This window comes from Hypanus sabinus, chromosome 20 (genome assembly GCF_030144855.1).
Source record: "Hypanus sabinus isolate sHypSab1 chromosome 20, sHypSab1.hap1, whole genome shotgun sequence".
In the NCBI taxonomy this organism is placed as follows: domain Eukaryota; kingdom Metazoa; phylum Chordata; class Chondrichthyes; order Myliobatiformes; family Dasyatidae; genus Hypanus; species Hypanus sabinus.
The window spans coordinates 49669812-49694473 of NC_082725.1; the positions used below are offsets into that span (position 1 = coordinate 49669812).

General features: G+C 44.0%; 1 protein-coding gene across 5 annotated transcripts in view; it reads right to left on the bottom strand.

Annotated features, from left to right (window-relative positions):
- LOC132378514 (uncharacterized) overlaps positions 1–24662 on the bottom strand; it is a 92116-nt gene that overhangs the window by 57213 nt on the left and 10241 nt on the right. For 4 of the 5 annotated variants that reach the window (XR_009507082.1, XR_009507081.1, XR_009507083.1 and 1 more), the window contains exons 1-2: positions 9046–9153; positions 7493–7555 (exon numbers count right to left, since the gene is read on the bottom strand). The exons of the other annotated variant lie outside the window; for it this stretch is intronic. The gene's annotated coding sequence lies outside the window, so the exon portion shown is untranslated. Of the gene's footprint in view, positions 1–7492; positions 7556–9045; positions 9154–24662 lie in introns of those variants that run through there. 5 annotated transcript variants of the gene reach the window in all.

Here is a 24662-nt window from a genome sequence, read left to right on the forward strand (position 1 = left end):
CTACAAGACCTGCACAAAACCACATAATTACAACATATAGTTACAACAGTGCAAACAATAGCATAATTGATAAAAAAAAACAAACTATGGGCACAGTAAAAATAGTTCAAAGATGTTAAAGGACTATAAGTTCAAAAGAAATCACCACACAGTTTCTACAAGTCCTCAGGGTCCCGACAGACTCGCCATCCCACACTGGCGGCAGAAGGGAATACCCCCGCTATGGACTTCCAAGGCGCCGCCCAACTTGGCCTCACAGACGCAGCACACAATGAAAGCTCCTTTGAAACCAGCCTCGCAGACACAGCACACATCGAAAGCGACCTGACCGCAGTGGACTCCAAGTCCGTCGAACCTCCGAGCCGACGACCATCCCCTCCAGCACAGCTTCTCTGAGCACCATCCTCTGCCAAGCGTATTAAGACGGCCCCGCCAACGGCCATCGACAACGCGACCCCGAGGACTGGGGGCCTGTTCTTCCCAGCAGAGTCCTGGACTTCACAGCAGCAGCAGCAACGAAGAAGATCTTCCTGGAATTTCCCGATGTTCCTCCGTGCTCCCACATCCATTTTCAATCGATTATGATTACACACGGCACCCCACTTCACAAATAACATAATCAGTTCCGGAGTGGCCGCTGCAAGCTGTGTCATGCTACCATCTTGGATCTTGGTCTTTGTGTCTTCAGGGGTAGACTGTATCCTTTTATCTTAACAAAGCTGGACCATCCATAATTCCTTGAAAGGTATCTGCGTGTGACAATGTAGTAGTCACTCCCTGCTTCAGACCGCACGTGCTATCTCAAATGGCTGTGAGCTGAAGTCTTCATTCAACCTCTGAACTCTATGCAAATGAGCTTTTACCTTTCTGTACATAATACACTGAGTGAGTGTGTGGGACTTTAGAATTAATTTCTGCAAGTAATATTATTTTCTACCCACTGCATTAAATTCTTATGTATTTTAGACTGTAAGATGTAGGAATAGAATAAGTCCTTTCGGCCTAAATGGTCCATTTCCCTCTTACCACCACCCTCATGCTTTCCCCCCATAACCTTTCACACGCTGACTAATCAAGAACCTATTAACCTCTGCCTTGCCACTGCCTTATACAGTCTGAGCATTACATCCTTGCTTTTATAATCTAGCACTCTTGAAATGAATGCTAACATTTTATTCACTTTCTTCACCACCGATTCAACCTGCACATGAACCTTTAGGGAATCCTGCATGAGGATTCCCAAATCCCTTTACAGCTCGGAGTATTGAATTTTCTCCCTGTTTAGAAAACAGTCTATACTTATTGTAGCGTTCTCGTTCGGGTGTAACGGAAACGCCAAATTAAATGCTGAGATAAACCGCAGTCAATGAGAACCAGGTCGCAGTATGATTAACCATTTACTGTTCACTCTTCACATTAACATATGGTGAAAACTGTTGATAGAACAATACAAGATTGATACAGTATTTGTTCCTTTCTTCATATCACATTTCCGTTGTAAATACTTGTAAAAGTGACTATAACTACATTACATTAAGGTGCAGTGTACAGGCAGAGTTTACCTATGCCATTGACTACTTTAAATACACTTCAATGCAAACTATCCGCAACTCTTTAACTAACAAAAACATAAACATTATCGACCGTCGTTACTTTTAACAGGATCGGCGTTAACATTTTAATTCAACATATCAATTATCTATTAACTTACAGCGTTGCTCTCACTGTGATTTCTAATGCTTGCAAAACAACTTCTGCTCGGGTCTGCCTCGTGGTGAGCCCCCACCCTCGCGTCGATCTCAAACCGGTATTTTCCCACAAGACGCGGTGAAACCGGATGTGACATCATCGCATGCCAACTATTTTACAGGCAATGAATATACTTTAAACACATAATTCTAACTAGAAAATACTACCAAATGAATTACTAAGCGAAAATATTATAAACTAAATAACTGTCATAAAGACAACACACTCCCCGCCTGACCTTCGTAAGGTCACAATGAACAGAGTACAAAACTTAGTCTCTTAATCAGTCATTAGGTAGAAGTAGAATAACTTATGTAACTGGCCTTTGGTAAATTTTCACATCGCCTTGGTCGGTAGTCTTCAACTCGATCTTCTTGACATGTCCATCCCCACTAGGGTATGTAGCAGTGATTCTGGCCATTGGCCAGCTGTTGCGGGCAATTTGCTTGTCCCTGAGCAGGACTAAGTCTCCAACTTGAAGATTCCTGTGGGGTTCTGTCCACTTTTGTCTGTGTTGCAACAAAGATAGATATTCCTGTCTCCAGCGAGACCAGAATCGATTTGCCAGAGCTTGGACTTGTCTCCATTGCTTTGTGTACAAATCCTTGTCTGAGAAGTCTCCTGGTGGAGGGGGAGCTCCTGCCTTCTGCGTAAGGAGCGTTGATGGCGAAAGTATAAAGGGGTTTTCTGAGTCAGAAGACACAGGTAGGAGTGGTCGTGCGTTTATAATGGCTGTGACCTCTGCCATTAGGGTGCACAGTACCTCGTGGGTCAATCGGTTGCGTTGCTGCATCTCAGGTTTCCTTTTCCGGGTTTTTTGTAAGGACGTGAACCGCTTGACTGCCTGCTCTTTGTTATCTGGTGAGCGCTGGCATGGTTCTCTGAACGGCAATGGGGCGACCCCATTATTTGCTTCATCCCTGAAGACTTTGGTGTCCTTTGTTTTTAAGGAAATGGCATCTTGAGCTGATTGAGCAAGTTTATTACCATGCTCAGTTTGAACGAAAACTGACTGACGCATCGTCTCGTCAGCTACTTTACGCTTGTTAACGTCTTGTTGTGCTTCCTTAATTCACGGGACACTTGTGCAGGGTTGAAAAATTGAATGGCGGCCACTCTCTAGCACATTGGTCTTGAGTGTGTTAACCGTCGGTTTGTGTACGTTACCGAGACACACCTCTCCTATCACCACCCAGCCCAGATCCAGGCATTGCGCGAAGGGGGCGTCGAGTGGTCCATTGACCTGCTGCCTAACCTTGTGTACCCAGATAACATCTCTTCCTAATAGCAGGAGTATTTCTGCTTTAGGATCCAGTTCTGGGATGTGTTTGGCGACGTGGGGGAGATGTGGCTGGTGTAGCACCGCACTTGGCGTTGGGATCTCAGTGCGGTTCTTCATGATTTCATTGCACTCTAAGAGCGGAGGGAGACAGATGACGACTTTACCATCCAGGGACTCGATCTGGACGCCTTCTGCCTTCCTTCCTTGGGTTTCCATGTTGCCTGAGCAAGTTCTAAGGTAGTATGGGAACTGCTCACTCTCAATGTTGAACAATTTAAAGAACTCTGGACTGACTGGTGAGCGATTGCTCTGAACATCCAGAATCACATAGGCTTTGATGGCCTTGTCTTTGGCTCCTTTAGGGTACACCTTAGTGAGGCAGATCTTGGAACAAGAACGGCTTGACTGACCTTGACCGCAAACTCCTGTACAGTTCGTGCTGACAACTGATGTCCCGGAGTGAGCCTCTCCCTCCCCGCCGTCCTGTTGTGGGGGTGAAGGAGCGTTGTCGGTTTTTTCATTCTCGACTTCATCACAGAGTTGCGAGGGTAAATTGTCTTCCTCGTATGGATGTGATGCAATCGTGACTCTCTGAGGTTCCTCATGGCATGGGATGTTATCGAATACGTGTGGAGAGGAAGGACGAGCCTGCCTGTCTATTTGAGATCGAACATAGTCGCTTGTGCATTCCAATCTGGTCCTTTCTGAAGTAGATCTTACTTCGGTCAGATCATGCGTTCCTTCAGCTTCTTCTATGTACTTTGCTTCCGCCTTGGCAGCTTCTCCTTCTCTTTCTAGCTGCAGCACTTGCAACTTTGTCAATATCTTTGCCATTTCCAACTGGATTTCGGCTTCTCTGGCAGCCTGTTCCATTTTCAAATCTGCTTCTTGTCTGGCGTAGCGCAGTCGCACCCTGGCGGCTTCTGCCTTGGCCCTTGCATGGGTGGACTTACTTGATGTCGCTCTACTGCCCTTGTCGCTGGGTGGCATCGACTTGATGCTGGATCGAGATGACATTGCAGCACTTGAAACACCTGATAATGCCACTTTTTCACTGTAACTTTCTCATTCGGGTGTAACGGAAACGCCGAATTAAACGCCGAGATAAACCGCAGTCAATGAAACAAGGTCGCAGTAAGATTAACCATTTACTGTTCACTCTTCACATTAACATATGGTGAAAACTGTTGATAAAACAATACAAGATTGATACAGTATTTGTTCCTTTCTTAATATCACATTTCCGTTGTAAATAGTTGTAAAAGTGACTATAACTACATTACATTAAGGTGCAGTATACAGGCAGAGTTTACCTACGCCATTGACTACTTTAACTACACTTCAATTCAAACTATCCGCAACTCTTTAACTAACAAAAACATAAACATTATCGACCGTCGTTACTTTTAACAGGATCGGCGTTAACATTTTAATTCAACATATCAATTATCTATTAACTTACAGCGTTGCTCTCACTGTGATTTCTAATGCTTGCAAAACAACTTCTGCTCGGGTCTGCCTCGTGGTGAGCCCCCCACCCTCACGTTGATCTCAAACCGGTATTTTCCCACAAGACGTGGTGAAACCGGATGTGACGTCATCGCATGCCATATATTTTACAGGCAATGAATATACTTTAAACACTTCTAATTCTAACTAGAAAATACTAACAAATGAATTACTAAGCGAAAATATTATAAACTAAATAACTGTCATAAAGACAACACACTTATATTCCTTCAACCAACGTGCACTTTTCAACACTGTATTCCATCTGCCACTTCTTTGCCCACTTCCCAAACCTCTCCAAATCCTTCTGCAGCCTTTTTATTTCCTCAACACTACCTGCCCCTCCATCTACTTTTGCATCTTCTGCAAATGTGTCCACAAAGCCTTCAATTTCATTATCTAAATTTTTGAGATATAACGTAAAAAGAAGTCCCAACACATATCTCTGTGGAACACCAATAGTTAACAGCAGCCAATCTGAAAAGGATCCTTTTATTCACAGTCTTTGCCTCCTGCCAATCAATGCTAGAATCTTTCCTGTAATATCCTGGGCTCTTTATTTGTTTGGTGGTCTCATGTGTGGCATCATGTCGAAGGCCTTTTGAAAATCCAAGTGCACAACATCTACCTAATCACCTTTGTCTATCCTACTTATTATTTCTTCAAAGAATTCCAACAGATTTGTCAGGCAAGGTTTTCCATTAAGGAAACCCTGCAGAGTTTGGCCTATTTTATCATGTGCCAGCATGTACCCTGAAAGCACATCCTTAACAATCGACTCCAACAACTTCCCAACCACTCAGGTCAGGCCAACTAGTCTATAATTTCCTTTCTTCTGCTTCCCTCCCTTCTTGAGGAGTGGTGTGACATTTGAAATTTTCCAGTCCTCCGCAACTATGCCAGAGTCTATTGATTCTTGAGAGATCATTGCTAATGCCTCCACAGTCTCTTCAACTACGTATTTTAGAACCTGGATTTTAGCAAGGCCTTTGACAAGGTCCCACTTTGGAGGCTGGTCAAAAAGGGTCAAGGATGAACTCGTAAATTGGATTAGATATTGGCTTTGCAGGGGAGGCCAGGGAGTGGTAGAACATGGTTGCCTCTCTGACTGGAGGCCTGTGACTAATGGTGTGCCCGCAGGAATCGGTGCTGGGTCCGTTGTTATTTGTCATTTAGATCAACGATCTAAATGATAATATGGTTAACTGGATCAGTAAATTTGTGGATGACACCAAGACTGGGGATGTAGTGGACAGCGAGAAAAACTATCAAAGCTGGCAGTGAGATCTGGATGAACTGGAAAAATAGCAGACAGAATTTAATGTGGATAAGTGTGAGGTGTTGCACTTTGGGATGACCAACCAGAGTAGGTCTTATACTATGAGAAATAGTGCACTGAGGAGTTCAGTAGGACAGAGGTATCTGGGAGTATGGATCCATAATTCTTTGAAAGTGGCATCACAGGTAGATATGGTCACAAAGAAAGCTTTTGAGTACAGGAGTTAGGATGTTATGTTGAAATTGTTTAAGATGTTGGTGAGGCCTAACTTGGAGTATTGTGTGCCGTTTTGGTCACCTACAGGAAAAATGTAAATAAGTTTGAAAGAGGGCAGGGAAAATTTACAAGGGTGCTACTGGGACTTGGGGATCTGAGTTATAGGGGAAGGTTGACTAGATTAGGACCTTATGCCCGAGAACATAGAAGGCTGAGGGGAGATTTGATAGAGGTAGATAACATTAAGGGGGGGGGGGTTTGAAACAGTGACTTCAAGCAAGCATTGGGGTTGGATGAAACTACAACTGGAGGTCATGAGTTAAAGGTGAAAGGTGAAATGTTTAAGAAGAACATGAGGGGGAACTTCTTCACTCAGAGGGTGGTGAGCGTGTGGACAAGCTGCCAGTGCAAGTGATGAATATTTTAACACTGAAGGAAGCTTTAGATAGGTACATGGATGGGAGGGATATGGTCCAGCTGCAGGTCGATGGGACTAGGCAGATTAATAGTTTGGCATGGATTAGATGGGCCAAAGGACATGTTTCTGTGCTGTAGGGCTCTATGACTTAAGTGATGTTATCACCATATCTTCTGACTGCATGACTTACTCACATAACAATGTAAAACACTGCAACTTTGACAAATATTGTGCTGCTGTGAAACAATTCACTGTTATGAATACTCATTTAGCTCTTTTATCATTTCCCGGTTCATGGTCCTCCCCTTGCTTTGCAAGGCTCTTCTACTTGGGTGTCAACAAAGCAAGTTTTTTGAAATGTGTAACAAGGTCTGTTTTTTATTATATTCAAGTAATTGATGGGGACTGCTAGTTATTATGTACTTTAATATATACAAGGCCTGGTATTTCCTGCTATCAAACAGCCAATTCAAACTTCATGTTGTTTCACTTTGAATCATCTGCTATCACATACTTAAACTTAATTAATTTGATGTATTCATCAGTTTTCTGTGCTTTACTCTGTCCTTGTACATTTTGTGTTTCTGTTATCTGTTCTCAGCAGCCATTCTGTTTTGATTATAAACAAAGGAAATACAGGTACAAAACAAGAAAAATATCATTAGGTTCAGTTGGCAATGACTGGCTCATATTATCTGCGTGGCGTTGCTGCAGTATGCATTGCATTAAGTGAAAATAATAGTAACTATACTTATCAATGTAATGTGAAAAGACTTAAGTTACTTGCCCAAACCTTGCAGTGAAACAATTTACCACATCATGTAGAGATGGAGAGGGGAAGAGAGACAGAGGAAAAGGAAGAGAGGGAGAGGAAGAGGGAGAGGGAGAAGGAGGAAACAATGACATTGGTAGATAGGTCAAGGAATATCTCACAGCATGATGAACACTTCTCTATACTACTGTAACTTGTTCACAATCACACAGAGGCAGACATTCATGTACACATGCACAATTTTCCTGCCACTATATATACACTTACTCCATCCACATCCAGCAATGTTTTTCCTCTCATATCCCTTTTAGACAGATCATCCCACAACTCCTATAAAAAGATCAAGCACAAGAAATAAACCATTATTGTTTTCATGTCCTTCTTCTCGGAAATCTTGGCGATTCTCTGGTGTTGACCACTTACCTGTTCCCACTTCCTTTGCTTTACTTTTGGCTGGTAAACCTTCAGCTGCTTTTGCCCCAAACTTCAGAAGTTCAAAGCCCTAAAAGCGTTGCCTATAAGTTCATTCCTGTGCATTTTATAATTGTATCATTATCTCTGATTCTGAAATTGAGTTTAATTTTAGAATGCGACTTGCAACTACCACAATGCAACATTCGTCTTGATGTTACTGCAGGCAATCTGGCATTACAATTGTACATGTACTTATGCAATAGCATACAAGAAAGAAGATGTGTATTGGCTCAATCTTTTGAATTATTAAGTGGTTGAACCTCTTTGTCTATCTCTCACTCTGGCTAAACTGAGATAGTCTGATGCATTGGTGCTCTTACGTTTTTGGAAAATGGAGGGAATTGCTGTCAATCACTATCACTTTGAGAAGTTTGAGAACCATTTTGCAAAATAATTTTTTAAATATAAAATCCAAGTACTTAATCTATCATGACAGTGGATTCTTTGAAGTACATTATTCTTAATTATCTGTATTTATTTGTATAATTTTCAAATTATGAATAGAGAAGATTTAAATGCTTTGATTGAGTCTGCTTTCTGAACATGTTAATTTTGCTTTAAGAGACCATGAAAATATTTGCTCATAGCTTCAAGCTAATGATCTGTGTAACTCAATTCACATAAATTGTGGAGCAGAGATGGCACTGTTGATCAGAACCAGAATCAGAATCAGGTTTAACATCACCGGCATACGTCAAGGAATTTGTTAACTTATGGCAACAGCACAATAAGTACATGATAAATAAGTACAGAAAAAAAGCTGAATTACATTAAATAGTTTAGTTAAAATAAGTAGTACACAAAAAAAGTAGTGAGGTAGTGTTCATGGGTTCAATGTCCATTTAGAAATTGGACGGCAGAGGGGAAGAAGCTGTTCTTGATTTGCCAAGTTGCGTATCTTTTTCGCTCAAAGAGGAGTTGTCCATTTATCAGGCCTTTAAGTAATTTGTATGATCTAATGCTACCTGACTGTTTTGTGCATCCCTCTAACCTATGTAACCTATGTGACTGTGGTTTCTATTGCCCCCTGGCCTGTGTCTGGCCAGGCATTCCATCAATTTTCCATTCCAAGTCAGCTCTGGAGAAACTTTGCCCATAAACTGTCTATGAAGTTTGTGTTCTAAGCTTCTCTGGGGCTAGCATTCTCAACCAGGGACATGGCATTTTGTGCCAGAATAAATACATGAAGGGCAGATAATTAAATTGCTAAATTAATCTGCCGTCACTGGTTGTCTACAAAAAGTGAAAGGAATCATTTGTAATAACTTTAAAGCAATGCATCAACATAATTAGGACTGAAAACAGGAACACTACTGATAGGTTCCCTGATATCAGTTCATACTTACAAGTGAATCTGATCAAGTCTCATTCTTTCTGCAGAATGACATGAAAGGCCTTGGAGAAAATGCAAAGGATAGTGAGACAGAATAGTCTGCAATGTGGACAGACCAGGCACAGAACTGATATCTGTTGGGCAATTAGAGTTATACAAGAATAGAAAAAATGTACAGCAATCCTTGCAAAACAGCAGGGTGGGACTAATTGGATTACTCATTCAAAGAGCCAGTGCAGACACCGTTGCTGAACTTATGCTCTGTGTTGTATAATTCTATGATTCTTCATAAGTTGTCTGGGAGTCAAGGCTGGATGACTAATGAATAACCTGTGACCAGCGAAACCAGAAGTCAGACACTGCCAAAAACGGCTATATAAACCTTTTGTGATTCAGGTGAACCTCGCACAGTTGTGGGGGATATTTGGCACATCCATACAGTATTGATGTTGTGATATGTCACAGTTAACCTGCTGCTGTCATGGACACAGCTCATTATTTTCTTGCACCAGGATGACATGACAACCATTGACAAGCAAAATGTGAGCTCTTTGTTTTCAGTGTTCACTTACTCAAACGAACTGGGGCAATCGATTATACGTCAGGACAATATCTACAATGATAATGGTTCCACTCAATGTTATTTAGACAGGAAAAATATCTGCCCTTAAACACAGACTGGTAGCAGACACTGAGCAGCAAAGGATTGACAGAAAGCCGACCAGTAACATTAAAATGCCAACGATGGCATGAGAGGTAAAAAGAGAGAAAGGTTTGAGGGAAGGAATTTTGAACTTGGAGGCAAGGCAAGGTGAAATCATTTGTGGACTAAATGTGGAAGTAATTATTACAGCACAGAAGGTAGTCATCAGTCTTATGGACGATTTGCTGGCTTGAGTAAGAGCAGAGTAGTCAGTCCTCATCCTCGTCCCTGATGTGTAAGCAAATTGTACTGGAGAAGCACTAAGGAATAATGCTGTACAAGATTATAGCAAATGCACTGAAGTCTGAATGTTGCTAGCATGATGACAGTAGCAGTCATGCTGATTGCAAGGGAGAGAGATGGGATTTATGGCTACAGACCATAGTTTCTGATAGTCAGTCTTCTCAGTTACTTGTTGAAGAAATTTTAATCCTTTACACAATTTAACAATTTGATGATTGTGGAGGGGTGGGGGTTTCATTGATAGAGTGCTGGTGGGTTAGAACCAGTACCATTAGCAAACTTATGAAAATATGATAAAGGTAAGAGATTCTGCTGATGCTGAAAATCTTCAGCAACATACACAAAATGCTGGAAGGACTGAGCACAGCAGGCAGTATCTGTGGAAGGGGTGTAAAGAGTTGATGTTTCAGGCTGAGACCCTTCATCAGGACTGAATCCATGTGAAAAATATGCCAGACTTTCTGATGTTGCTCAGAGTAGCATATAAATGAGAAATCAGAGGATCAATGTTATATCATCGGTGGATGCTTGAGGTGATGTTATTGGCACAGAAGGAAAGTAATTCCAAATAATTATTTATCTTTATCTTGACAGATAAAATTGAAGCCAGGTGAATTCTATTCAAATGAATGGTGGAGATGCAACAATTGAGGAAGTTCAAAGTTCACAGTACATTTATTCTCTAAGTTTGTCCTCCACAAAGCACCCACTTGATTGGCACTCACAAAAATACCTTAATGCACTTGGCAAGCACACCATGGCTGAAACCTGTTTCATCAACGACACTGGGTAGCATAATGGTCAGCACAACAGTTTACAGTACAGACAACTCAGGTTCAATTCCCGCCACTGCCTGTAAGGAGCTTGTATGTTTTCCCTGTGACCGCGTGGGCTTCCTCTGGGTTCTCCGATTTCCTCCCACAATCCAAAGACAGGCTCGTTGGTAGGTTAATTGGTCATTATAGCTTCTCCTGTGATTAAGCTCGGATTTAATCTGGGGATTGCTGGGTGACATGGCTTAAAGGGCCAGAAGGGCCTGTTCTGTTCTTTATCTCAATAAACAAATAAATAAATAAATTCTGTGTAGTTATGCATGGAGTCTACTTCTATAGCAGCTCATGAACCCATTGTTTCTATTGCCAAGAAGAACAAAGGCACACTACTGAAATCCAGGAGCTCCTTATGTAACAGCACCATGAGAGAACCTTCAGCTATATTAACATGGGGGTTCAAAAGCTGGCTCACAATCATCGGCTCTTCAAGGCCAATAGACAATAGACAATAGACAGTAGGTGCAGGAGTAGGCAAATCAGCCCTTCTAGCCAGCACCGCCATTCACTGTGATCATGGCTAATCATACACAATCAGTACCCCGTTCCTGCCCGCTCCCCATATCCCTTGACTCCGCTATCTATAAGTGCTCTATCTAACACTCTCTTGAATGCATCCAGAGACTTGGCCTCCACTGCCTTCTGGGGCAGGGCATTCCACATATTCACCACTCTCTGGGTGAAAAAGTTTTTCTGCATCTCTGTTCTAAATGGCCTACCCCTTATTCTTAAACTGTGGCCTCTAGTTCTGGATTCACCCATCAGCGGGAACATGCTTCCTGCCTCCAGTGTGTCCAATCCCTTAATAATCTTACAAGTTTCAATCAGATCCCGTCTCATCCTTCTAAATTCCAGTGTATACAAGCCCAGTCGCTCCAATCTTTCAACATATGACAGTCCCGCCATTCCGGGAATTAACCTTGTGGACCTACGCCGCACTCCCTCAATAACAAGAATGTCCTTCCTGAAATTTGGAGACCAAAACTGCACACAGTACTCCAGGTGGGGTCTCACCAGGGCCCTGTATGGCTGCAGAAGGACCTCTTTACTCCTATATTCAATTCCTTTTGTTATGAAGGCCAGCTTTCTTCACTGCCTGCTGTACCTGCATGTTTGTTTTCATTGACTGATGTACAAGAACACCTAGATCTCGTTGTACTTCCCCTTTTCCTAACTTGACTCCATTTAGATAGTAATCTGCCTTCCTGTTCTTGCCAATACATTTTGGTTTTACTGAGTGACAACCAGACCCCAAAAATAAATTGAAATGGTGGGTTGAAATAAGCTGCAGAGATCTGTAAACTTAGTCAGCTCTACTATGGGCAGTAGCCTCTGTAGTACCCTGGACACCTTCAAGGAGTGAGGACTCAAAAAGGCAGTATCCATCATTATGCCACAAAGATGGTAAATTTCACAACATACGATGTTTATACATGATTCTGATAGTTTGCAGGAAAACAGAGGATAGAAATAGAAAGCAAGATGAACTTGAGGAGGTGCAATGACAGTGAAGGAAAGAAACTGGTGTTTACTCATAGTCCCCCGGATGATCCTGAATGAAAGGTTGGTTTAGATAGAGAAGTGTGAGGCCCTGAATTTGAAAGTGTGAAGCAGTGAGCTCTAGTGTGCAAGTTTGGAAGAGAACTGTGCTGGGAGAATGAGAGTGGTGGAAAACTAGAAAAGCATGTACATGAAGGTGGAACAGCCATAATGGGACCCTCCTGATACTCACGGTACTGAAAATGTTTCCTCCTTCATTACAATTCCAGTCAATGCAATGAGTTTCATCAGGGTGCAAATACCTGACATCAATGTCCCAGCCATCATACTCATATAAATATACCACATTAATAAATGACTGTCAACAAATATAACTCATTACTGGAGCATGTGTTGTCAGTAAGAAACCTGTGTAGACACAGGCCTACTTATAATGACCCAGAAGATCCCCAGTGAGGCAATTATATCCCCTCTCCTCTTATTTCTTTGTAGCCCTCTGAATTAATCCCTCTCATGAGCCCATCATTTTTCTCTTTTTGATTGTTTTCACCACTCACCTACATACAATATCTGATAGGGCAATTACAGCAGTCCATTAACCCACCAGTTGTGTCCAACGTTGGGATGTGAGAGGAAACTGGAACATCCAGCAGAAAGTGACGTGATCAGAGTGAGGATGTGCAAATGCTGCCCGTAGAGCGTTAACCATTGCTCCCTACAGCTGTGAGGCAGCAATGCTAATTCTTGCACCACTGTAAAAGCCATTTGCCCTCACCTCCTGATACTGAGCTCCACTGAACTGAGAGGAACTGAGTACAGTGCCGCAGAGTACAGCGCTGGCTTTTCAGGGGCTTGAGAAATCACAGTCAGCAAGTAGCCTTTTCAACAGTTCAATTGTTACCACCAATTTAAGGAGCCAATAATCAGGTGGGAGAGCCTAAAACAAAGGCATGTCACATCCAACTATGCAAGGCCATCTGTCAGTATTGTAACACATTGGCGAATAAATCCCTGAGCCATATACTAAAACGTCAGGATACAACATCTCTGTACTTTCTGATGAATAGCACCTAGTTTAAAGAACTCCGACCTCCACATAGAATATAGATCACCCTGACACATCCGGTGTCGACAAGATATTTTTCTGAATTGCTCCACTGAATGGAGTTCTTATTATGACTCCTAGCCGGGCTTTTCTGTGATAGCCATGGTCTGTCTCCCAGAACTAACTTTGTTACTACCCTCTTCTCCTTTCCCGCTCTCAACATATGAGGCCACTCCCAGCACGTGTCTTATTGACCAAGACTTGAATGCTCCTTTCGAGAAGGTTAGAAGCTCCTCTGTCCCTTTCTGTTCTGTTTTCTTTCACAGCACGTGTAATGCCCTGGGAAAGGTTTCACTGCTAATGTAATGGTTTCTCTGTAGCAGCAGTGTGTTTAGGTTATGACTAGAGATAATGGGGCTTTGGAATGTGCGCTGTCCCATGATAAGAGGGGTTTTCTTTCTTGTGAGCCTGAGAACAAGGGATTCGCAGGCTTTTGTTTGGTGGAAGATGGAGAGAGAAGATGCTAGATTCGAGGGGTCATAGACCGCAGGACTGTGTAGACGGCAATGGGGTGAGGTGTCAATGCTGCCCAGGGAGGGTGGAACCGATGGGGAATGAACGGACGGGAAAATCATGAGCTCCAACATGCACATTAGACTGTTCCTTAAAATTGAGCCCGTTTCTTTTTATTTTCATTACCAACCCTCTAATCAAATTAAGAATTATAAAGCTAAATCGTTTAATTGCATATGGTGTACTGTTTTTTATTTCTCGGTACTGATTTGTACAGCGTCCACCTAAACGAGATTTCACAGGTTTGACGGGGGCGGCGACTGTCCTCCCCTAGATTAACGCGGCCCGCTGAAGCTGGGGAGTCACACATGTATCAGTGCTGCATGGTTTTGCCATGTGACTGTACCTTTAAGGAGTGACATTCTTTACTAATTGGTGCCACATGTCATCACCTGTGCTGAACTGAGTGTGAGGTCCCATTGGAAGCCCCAGGTGTCCTGCTTCTTCCTGGGTGTGAACTATTCTAAGGTTAATTTTCATTGGATTTTGCCAGTTTTGCGCATTTAAAATTGGTGTTGGATCGTCATCTGGTAAAAGAATCAAAACTGGTGCAGTCCAACTTCTAGGCAATAAATCCCCATGAGATAGTAAGTCAAGACAAGTCAAGTCAAGTCAAGATGGTGGAAGACAAAGTCTAGAAGGATCGAGGAGGCTTCCAGATATATCTAAACTGCAGGTGACCCATTTCTGAATAGGATAACAAATTTTACTCTCTTCATTTGGGTCATTGTTGGTCAGTGGTTTCCTCCATGTATTATCGCCCATGCTCTGAAGCTGTCATTGTGGCAAGAAATTACTCCTTCAGAATAGTTTGCCTCAGAAGTGCTAATTATTCACTGTTTCATGGATTCCTAATCTATTGGTCATATTTTAGACCTACTTTATCAGTTTACAAGTAATTACAATATTGTCTGTATTAGTTTGAAGTAGGAACTTATTACAATATTGCCTGACCCAATATTGACCCTGTCATCAAGATGGCGGCTCATCCAGTCGCAGCAACAACTTGGCTCCAACTAATGGTGTAATTGCTCATCTTTTATGTCTTTCATATGATTACAAGACACTGCTGAATACTAAGAAAACCAAGTACTGCAAAACTACCTCACTAGCAAGTTGTCAGACAGCAGATGAGCTCCTCTGCATGGCCTTATTGCATACCGTGTTGCCTGCTACAGCCATCCAGAGCAGAGACCCTTGGAGGCGGTACACAAGGAAACAAAAGTGAGGAAGGAAAGCTAGTACTCCCGTGAACTAAAGACAAAACCCTTCAGGCCGACTCTCCCGACCAGTCTCCTTTCAAGCAATCAATCACTAGAAAATAAACTAGAAAATAAGATGCATCTGAGGCTGAATCAGTGTGAGACGAAGGATGGCTGCATGCTCATTCTGATAAAAACGTGGCTCCAGGATACCATTCCTAATGCAGCCATTCAGCTGGAAGGTTTCACCTCTTTTCAGGCTGACAGAATTCCCGTGGTCTCTGGCAAGACCCTTAGTGGTGGTGTATGTATTTACGTTAATAAGAACTGGTGTGCGAATGCTTTTGTATTGATGGCTCTTTGGTAGAGTTCTTAATGGTGAAGTGCAGGTCTTTCTGTTTACAGCATTGTGATTGTAGCTGAATACATCCCCCCTTGTGCCAATGCTGGGCAGGGCTGTGTGAGCTCTATCGCACTATCAATGACTTGTAAACCTCACACCCCGATGGTTTCTTTATGTTTGCTGGAGACTTCAACCATGCTAACCTAAAAACAGTCCTGCCTAAATTCTGTCATGATGACTTTGTTGAAGATATGTTAGACCTGGTTTATACCAACATCCCTATTCTCACCTTGGTTTCTCTGACTATTATGTTAATTTTTGCAGAACCTACCACTGATTTCATGTTTGAAGGTCATGGTGTCAGGTTTGACAAACCTTATTGAATTTTTTGAAGAGGTTATGAGGAAAGTTGACGAGGGTAAGGCAGTGGGTGTTGTCTATATGGACTTCAGTAAGGCCTTTGACAAGGTTCCGTAAGGAAGGTTAGTTAGGAAGGTTCAATCGTTAGGTATTAATACTGAAGTAGTAAAATGGGTTCAACAGTGGCTGGATGGGGGATGCCAGAGAGTAGTACTGGATAACTGTTTGTCAGGTTGGAGGCTGATGACTAGTGGTGTGCCTCAGGGATCTGTACTGGGTCCAAAGTTGTTTGTCATATACATTAATGATCTGGATGATGGGGTGGTAAATTGGATGAGTAAGTATGCAGATGATACTAAGGTAGGTGGCGTTGTGGATAAAGAAGTAGGTTTTCAAAGTTTGCAGAGAGATTTAGGCCAGTTGGAAGAGTGGGCTGAATGATGGCAGATGGAATTTAATGCTGATAAGTGTGAAGTGCTACATTTTGGTCGGAATAATCCAAATAGAATATACATGGTAAATGGTAGGACATTGAAGAATACAGTAGAACAGAGTGATCTAGGAATAATGGTGCATAGTTCCCTAAAGGTGGAATCTCATGTGGATAGGGTGGTGAAGAAAGCTTTTGGTATGTTGGCCTTTATAATTCAGAGCATTGAGTATAGGAGTGGGGATGTAATGTTACAGTTGTACAAGGCATTGGTAAGGCCGAATATTGTGTTCAGTTCTGGTCACCGAATTATAGGAAAAATGTCAACAAAATAACGAGAGTACAGAGATTTACTAGAATGTTACCTGGGTTTCAGCACCTAAGTTACAGGGAAAGATTGAACAAGTTAGGTCTTTAATCTTTGGAGTGTAGAAGGTTGAGGGGGGACTTGATAGAGGTAATTAAAATTATGAGGGGGATAGACAGAGTTGATTTGGATAGGCTTTTTCCATTGAGAGTAGGGTTCAAACAAGAGGACATGAGTTGAGAGTTAGGGGGTAAAAGTTTAAGGGTAGCATGAGGGGGAATTTCTTTATTCAGAGAGTGGTAGCTGTGTGGAATGAGCTTTCAGTAGAAGTGGTACAGGCAGGTTCGGTATTGTCATTTAAAGTAAAATTGGATAGGCATATGGACAGGAAAGGAATGGAGGGTTATGGGCTGAGCATGGGTCAGTGGGACTAGGTGAGAGTAAGCGTTCAGCATGGACTAGAAGGGCTGAGACGGCCTTTCTGTGCTGTAAATGTTATATGGTTATATGATTTAAACCAGTTGAAAGGGAGATGAAGACCTGTACAGAAGGAGCAACCTCAGCAACATGTTTTGAAAACACATGTTCAGGGAGGTGACTCCCTACGACCATGACATTAAAATCAGTGAATTGGCAAATCTGTGACTGGCTACATAGAGAAGTGCAGTAAGGATGTCACCATTATAAAATACATCTACGTGAGCTCACATCCCCAGAAGCAATGGCTGAGAGATTGGGATGCTGCCTTCAAATCGGGGGATAACACAACTCTCAGGTCAACAAGAGCTGTACTTCCCACACACTCAGGAAGGCAAAGCAGGACTATTAACAGAGAATATACCAGCATTTCTGTGACAACAGACACATGAAGAGTATTTGGACCGTAAGAAAGACAGGTCAGCTTGGTCTGTCAGCAAGTGTTGCTTCTCTTCCTGGTGGGCTGAATGTCATTTATGCTCAGTTTCATGCATGGAATGATGTGCCGGTGAGGAAGGCCCCCATTCAATCACCTCCACCACCCCCCCTCCGGTCTGGCTGCAGCTGATGTGAGGAAGACCGTAGCCATGGCCCATGTAACGCTATGGGGCCTGATAATACACCTGGCCAAATGCTGAGGGACTGTAACAGAGGTTCTAACAGACATAAAAACACCTCTCTGAACCAGGCCTCCTCAGGCTTCAAGATGCCCAACATCATCCCGGTGCTCAAGTGGGCGACGGTAACCTGCCTCAATGACTACTGTCTAGTGGCACTAGAATAATAGTAAATCCTTTATTGATCTTTCGTTACAGCAGCAACACTTAAAAACACAATCAGCTGTCGGCAGACGTAACTTATAATAAAGCACAGAATAATATATACAGTAATAATTTACCAATGTGTAATAATTTGCAATCCTACACCATATTAATGTACAAAATAATAAAATGGAGGCTATTGTACTATGATGTGTGTTTTCCTGTCACACAGATATGAACTGTTGTATATGCCTATTTATAGGAAAGATTTCCTGTAACGATCCTTGTGACAGCTGAGCTGAATGAGTCTGTTCGAAAGGATGCTCCACTGCTTATTCAATAGTTCATAGAGAGGATATGCCCGATTTCCATAATGCATAACAGTTTGTTTAGTAACCTCCTCTCCGCTACTAACTCAAAAGTATCTGGGTTGTAGCCAAGGGTGGATCCAGCCTTTTTGATGAGTTTAATTAGTTTTTTGCATCACCAGTGCCGAAGCTACTACCCCGACATAAAACTGCAAAGGAGACTGCACTTGCTACAACAGACAAAGTGCTTTGAGCAACTAGTTATGGATTGCGTTAAATCCCATCTCCCTGCTGCATTGGACTTTTTCCAATTTGCATATTGCTCAAATCAGTCACCTGATGATGCCATAATCTCTGCACTCCACTCTGTCATGTCCCATCTGGAAAATGGTGCTTCATATGCCAGCACGCTATTTATTGACTTCAGCTCAACATTTAATATGATCATCCCTCAGAATCTGGTGGCTAAACTGTCCTTGTGTTGGAAAACCTCTCTCTAAAACTGGATTCTGGACTTCTCGACAGAAAGGCCACAGTCAATTGGTGTTGGCAGAAACATCATGTTGAGCACTGGCCCTCCCCAGGGCTTCAGGGTTAGCCCACATGACTGCATTGCTACATCCAGTTCAAACCAAGTCATCAAGTTCGTTGATGACAAATCAGTAGTTGGCCTCAACAGCAATGACGAAAAGATGATATACAGAGAAGAGGGAGAGAGGCTGGTAGAATGTGTGAGTACAACAATGGGTCTCAATGCGACAAAACCAAAGAGAGAGCTGTGGATTTTACGAAGGTGCACGATGACCACACCTCATTGCACATACACGGCTCCTCTGCGGAGAAGGTTTGGAGCACCAAGTTTCTGGGAGTGCACATAGCGGATGATCTCACATGATCCCTCAACACCACCTCTTTGGTCAAGAAAGTACAGGAGTGTCTCCACTTCCTGAGGATATTGAGGAGAGTAAGATTCCACCCTTCCCCCCAATCCCTTTTACCCAATGTTTTCAGGAGCATTATCGAGAGTGTCCTGGCCAGCTGGTATAGGAATTGCAAAGCTTCGGACTGCAAATCAGTGAGGCAACCAGATTAGCCATGATGAAATGGCAGGCTGAAAAGTCCAATTCTGTGCCTATGTCTTATAGCCTAAGTCTGTCCAAAAGATTGTGAGGACTGCTGAGAGGATCACTGGGGTCTCTCTCCCACCCACTGGAGATATTTATCAGGAGCACTACATACACAGGGCCTTTAGCATTGTCAGTGATCTCTCCCATCCGTCCAATAGTTTCCTACCACCAGGCAGGAGGACCATAGCACGAGGACAAGAACTGTTAGGATGGGAAATGGCTTCTTCCCCCAGGCCGTGGGACTACTGAACTCCCTGCCACCACCCAGGTCTCATCATGTATGATGTGCTAGTAGCGTAATACTGTTTACTTTTTAATTTATGCTGTATACGCACCTACTTACTTGTTAATTAATTTGTGGTAATATTACTTTGAGTGTTAAGTGTGTGAGTTATTGTACTGTGTTGTGCACCTTGGTGCAGAGGAATGCTGTTATGTTTAGCTGTATACATGTGTATGGTTGAGTGACCCGTAAAACCATCAATCCTACAACCTCATTAAACATCAGACCAGAAAAATGGTTATTCCCTGGCCCCCAAGACCACAAGTGACTTTAACACACTGTATACTCAGCATCGACGGAGGGAAATGATCAGGACTGGAAAGGAAGGGAGCCGGATAATGGCTTAAGGGGAGAGGGAGGAGCTCAAGCTGGCCGGTGATAGGTGACTTGAGCTGAAGAGGGAACATGGGTAGGTGAAGTGTGGATGAGTAGAAATGGTGTGGAAGGCTGCACAGTTCCACGTTCTCCTGCAAAATTCCATGGCAAGAGACTACAAGACTGGTTCAGACTAGCATCAAAAATAAATTATGGAGTGGGATGTGATGGTTGGAAAAGGCAAAGGACTAAGGAAAATGGAAGCTGATAGGACAGTGGACCATGGAATAGATGAAAAGAGGTGGGAAACTAGAGGGAGGAAGGTGTGGGTGATGGGCAAGACGTGAGAGTGAGAAGGGGAATGAAAATAAGTGAATGGGTGAGAGAGATAAAGGAAAGCAAAGGTTGGGTACAAACGAGTGTGGTCACCAGAAGTAATGGAAATCAACATTAATGATTCAGGTTAGATACTGGCAAGAAAGAATATTGTCCATTACTACTTCTAACTTCATTTTGGCAGTACAGGAGGCCAAGTTGAGGCTAGGTGTAGTAGTGGGCAAAGGTATCAGTTTGGGTCTGGGAAATGAAATGAATATGGCTGGCCATCAGCTGATCCTGGCTGTTATAGTGGACAGAACAAAGGTGCTGAATAAAATGATTTCCCAATCTGCATCACTGATCAGAGGCTGCACTGGGAGCACCAGATACAATAAATAGCACCACTGAATTCACTTGTGAAATGCTGCCTCATCTGGAAGGACAGTTTAGGCCCCTCAGTAGTGGAGAGGGAGGAGGTGTAGGGGCAGGTGTGACACTTGTAAGTATTTGGAGGGGAATTGGTGGGGAGGGACAAGCGACAAGCGAATCACAGTCTGAAAAGTGGAGGGGATGTGCCTCGTGGTGGGGATCCCACCAGAGATGGCAAAAGTTGTGGAAAATGATATATTAAATGCAGAGGCTCGTGGGATGGTTGGTGAGAACAAGGGGAATCTACCCCTGTTACGATGGGCAGGGAGGGCAAAGGGGTTAGGGCAGAAATGGAGGAAATAAGTGCAGGTGAGAGCTGCATCGATAGTAGTGGGGGGAAACCTTGTTTTCTGAAAATAGAGAGCATCTCAGATGCCCTGGAATGAAAGTTTCATCATGAGAACTGATGTAGCAGAGATGGAGGAGCTGAGAGAAAGGACCAGTGTAAACACGAGAGATTCTGCAAATACTGGGAATCCAGAACAATACACACAAAATGCTGGAGGAACTCAGCAGGTCAGGCAGTATCCATGGAAATAAATGAACAGTCAGTGTTTTGGAACCAAGATCCTTCATCATGACTGGAAGGGAAGGGGAAAGATGCCAGAATAAGAAGGTCATGCGAGGAGGAGGAGGACAATCTAGAAGGTGATAGTTGAAGCCAGGTAGGTGGGGAAGGGGAGTTGAAGTAAGAAGATGGGTGGTGACAAGTGGAAAAGGCAACAGGCAGGAGAAGAAGGAATCTGATAGGAGAAGAGAATGGACCATGGAGAAAGAGAAGGCGGAAGGGCACTAGGGGGAGGTCATAGGCAGATGAGAAGAGGTAAGAGGTCAGGGTGGGGAATTGAAGTAGAGTGAAGTGGGAGGGGAAAATGTCTGGAAGTTGGAGAAATTGATGTTTATGCCATCAGGTTGGAGACTACTTAGACAGAATATGAGGTGTTGCTCATCCATCATGGCAGAAGAGGAGGCCACTGTTACTTGGTCTCCCCTGGTTATCCTGACATAACCCAAGGATCGATGGTCTCTGAAGGTACTCCAAGAGTGGGGACTGGTATGCCTGTTTACCTGTCTGGTTCCAGCTCAAGCTCCATTCCATGAACCCCCTCCTGTGTCAACTAAGGATGTGGACTTAACTGGGATTTTGGCTGAATATGCGGATCTCCTTGAGGTTTTCAGTAAAAGGAAGGCCAACACCCTGCCCCACACCAGCAATATGACCATGCCATAGACCTCCTACCCGGCACTAGTCCTCCCCAGGATCAGCTCTTTTCCCTCTCTTGTCCTGAAATGGTGGCCACGGAGGAATGCATCAAGGAGGCATTGGCCATGGAGTTTAATCATCCGTCAACCTCACAAGCAGGAGCGGGCTTCTTTTTTGTGAGCAAGAACGATGGCAAGCTCCATTCCTGCATTGATTATTGGCCCCTGAACAGCACCACTCTGAAGAACTGTTACCCTGTTCCCCTGCCGGCATCTGCATTCGAACATCTCCATGCAGCAACCGTGCTTTCTAAAATTGATCTGCACAATGCTTACAATCTGCTACACATGAAAGAAGGGACTGAGTGGAAGACAGATTACAACACCTCCAATACCCACTCTGAGTACCTGAGTACCAACTGTATTCCAGGCCTTGGTTAACGATGTGCTCAGGGGCATGTTGAACCAGTTTGTGTTTGGGTGTTTAGGTGACATCCGTATCTATTCCCACTCTCATCAGGAGCACGTCCAGCATGTCCGGAGAGTACTCCGATGGCTTCTTGAAAAAAACCTGTATGCCAAGCCCAGAAGTGTGAGTTTCATAAAGGCCAGGTGCCATTTTTGGGCTATATAATTATCCCATCCAGTGTTCAAATGGACACTAATGAAGTTCAGGCCGTTACAGAGAGGCCCAAACCGTCTACAGTCAAACAGGTACGCATTTCATGGAAGAAGTACAGTCAACGTTTTGTGCCGAGACCCTTCGTCAGGACTATCTTCCAGTTAGACATGACGAAGGGTTGACTGTACTTCTCTCTATAGATGCTGCCTGGCCTGCTGCGTTCCACCAGCATTTTGTGTGTGTTGTTGCTTGAATTTCCAGCATCTGCAGATTTCCCCGTGTTTATGGGGTTTCTGAACTTTTATCGCCACTTCATATGGAATTTCAGCTCTATTGAGGCCTCTATAAATGCACTCACCAAGAAGACCAAGGATTTCATTAGACGGATGGTGCTGACCAAACATTTTCAGATCACTGCCCCGCTGCTGCAACACCCAGACCCATGACAACCGTTCACAGTCGAGGTGGATGCATCCGATGTAGGCATTGGAGCTGCCCTCTCTCAGTGCTTGTCTGTAAATAGCCAGCTGCACCCCTGTGCCTTTCCTTCTCGTCGCTTGAATCCGACTGAGAGGAATTACGATATTGGGAACCCGGAACTTCTGGCTGTCAAGGAGGCTCTGGAGGAATGGCAACACTGGCTGGAGGGAGCAGAGCATCCATTCTTGGTCTGGACAGATGACAGGAACCATCCTGCATTCAGGATGCAAAGAGACTCAACTCTTGTCAAGCTCAGTGGGCTCTCTTCCTCACATGGTTCAATGTTACCCTCACCTATTGTTCTGGCAGCAGGAATACAAAGGTTTACCTCTCTCACGGCAGTTCGACGGATGTGAGGACAATGCCAATCCAGAGCCCATTCTTTCTCACTCATGTATTGCTGCTCCAATAGAGGCAGAGGTGAGGGATGCCCAACAGTCTGACCCAGGCCCGGATGGGGGAACCTTGCAACAGGCTGTTTGTCCCTGCTGTGGTACGTTCCAAAGTGTTGGAATGGGGTCATTCCTCCCATCTGGCTGGACATTTGGGAATTCAATGGACCCAGGTTTTTTAAAGAGACAATTTTGCTGGCCATCGATGTCCTAGGATGTCCATGATTTTGTATCTGCCTGTCCCACCTGCGCTCGGAACAAGACATCACGCCAGAGTCCCGTGGGTCTGTTATCTCCATTGCCTTTGCCCCACTGCCCCTGGTACCACCTCTCAGTAGATTTCATCACTGGTCTGCCCCCTTCTAATAGAATCACCACCATTTTGGTCATTGTGGATCGATTTTCCAAGACTGCCCACCTCATTGCCCTCCCCAAGCTCCCATCCCTCATGCCACCCTCATGGTTCAACATGTGCTCAGGCTCCTTGGCTTTCCTCAAGACGTAGTGTCTGATCGTGGACCAAAGTTCACTTCCCACTTCTAAAAAGCTTTCTGCTCTCTTGTAGGAGCCACGGCCAGCCTCTCCTCCACCCCCAATCCAATGGCCAGACTGAGAGCGTGAACCAGGAGTTGGAGACAACCTCTTCCAACCCCACGTCCTGGAGTTCCCAGTTGGTTTGGGCAGAGATCCAGTTGTCCTTCACGGGTATGTCTCAGAGAAGGGATTCCAGCCCCTGCTCTTCCCTGATCGGGAGATGGACGTAGGAGTTCCTGCTGCTGAACAGCCGATCCAGCGCTGCAAGTGCACCTGGAGACGAGCCAGGGCTTCTCTGCTGTGCGTTCCTGGCAGGCCGATCGGCTCCGTCGACAGGTAAGGCCATTCAAGCCAGGGGAGGAGGTCTGGTTGGCATCACGGGACCTTCCCCTGAAAGTCGAGAGCCGCAAATTAACACTGCGCTATTTGGGACGATTTGTAGTGGAAAAAGCTGTCAACAAGGTGTCACATCGATTGCGTCAACCAGCATCACTGAAGATCCACCCAGTATTCCATGTTTCCCAGCTCAAGCCGATTACTACCTCTCCCCTAGGCCCCAGTCATCCCACCTCCCCCTTCTCCCCGCTTGGTAGATGGTTTCCTGGTCTATGCAGTGTGGTGCCCCCTGGCATCTCGCCTGGTACGTGGTAAGGTCCAGTACCTTTTGGAATGGGAAGGGTATGGTCCAGAAGAACGTACTTGGATCCTGACGAAGGACATCTTGGACAAGTCGTTCACTGGGACTTTCAGCGAACACAGGTCTGCGCCTAGGAAAGTGGGCCCTGACACAACCACGGATTCAGCAGCACAGCAGATACGGCAATTGCACTCATGAATATGCACAT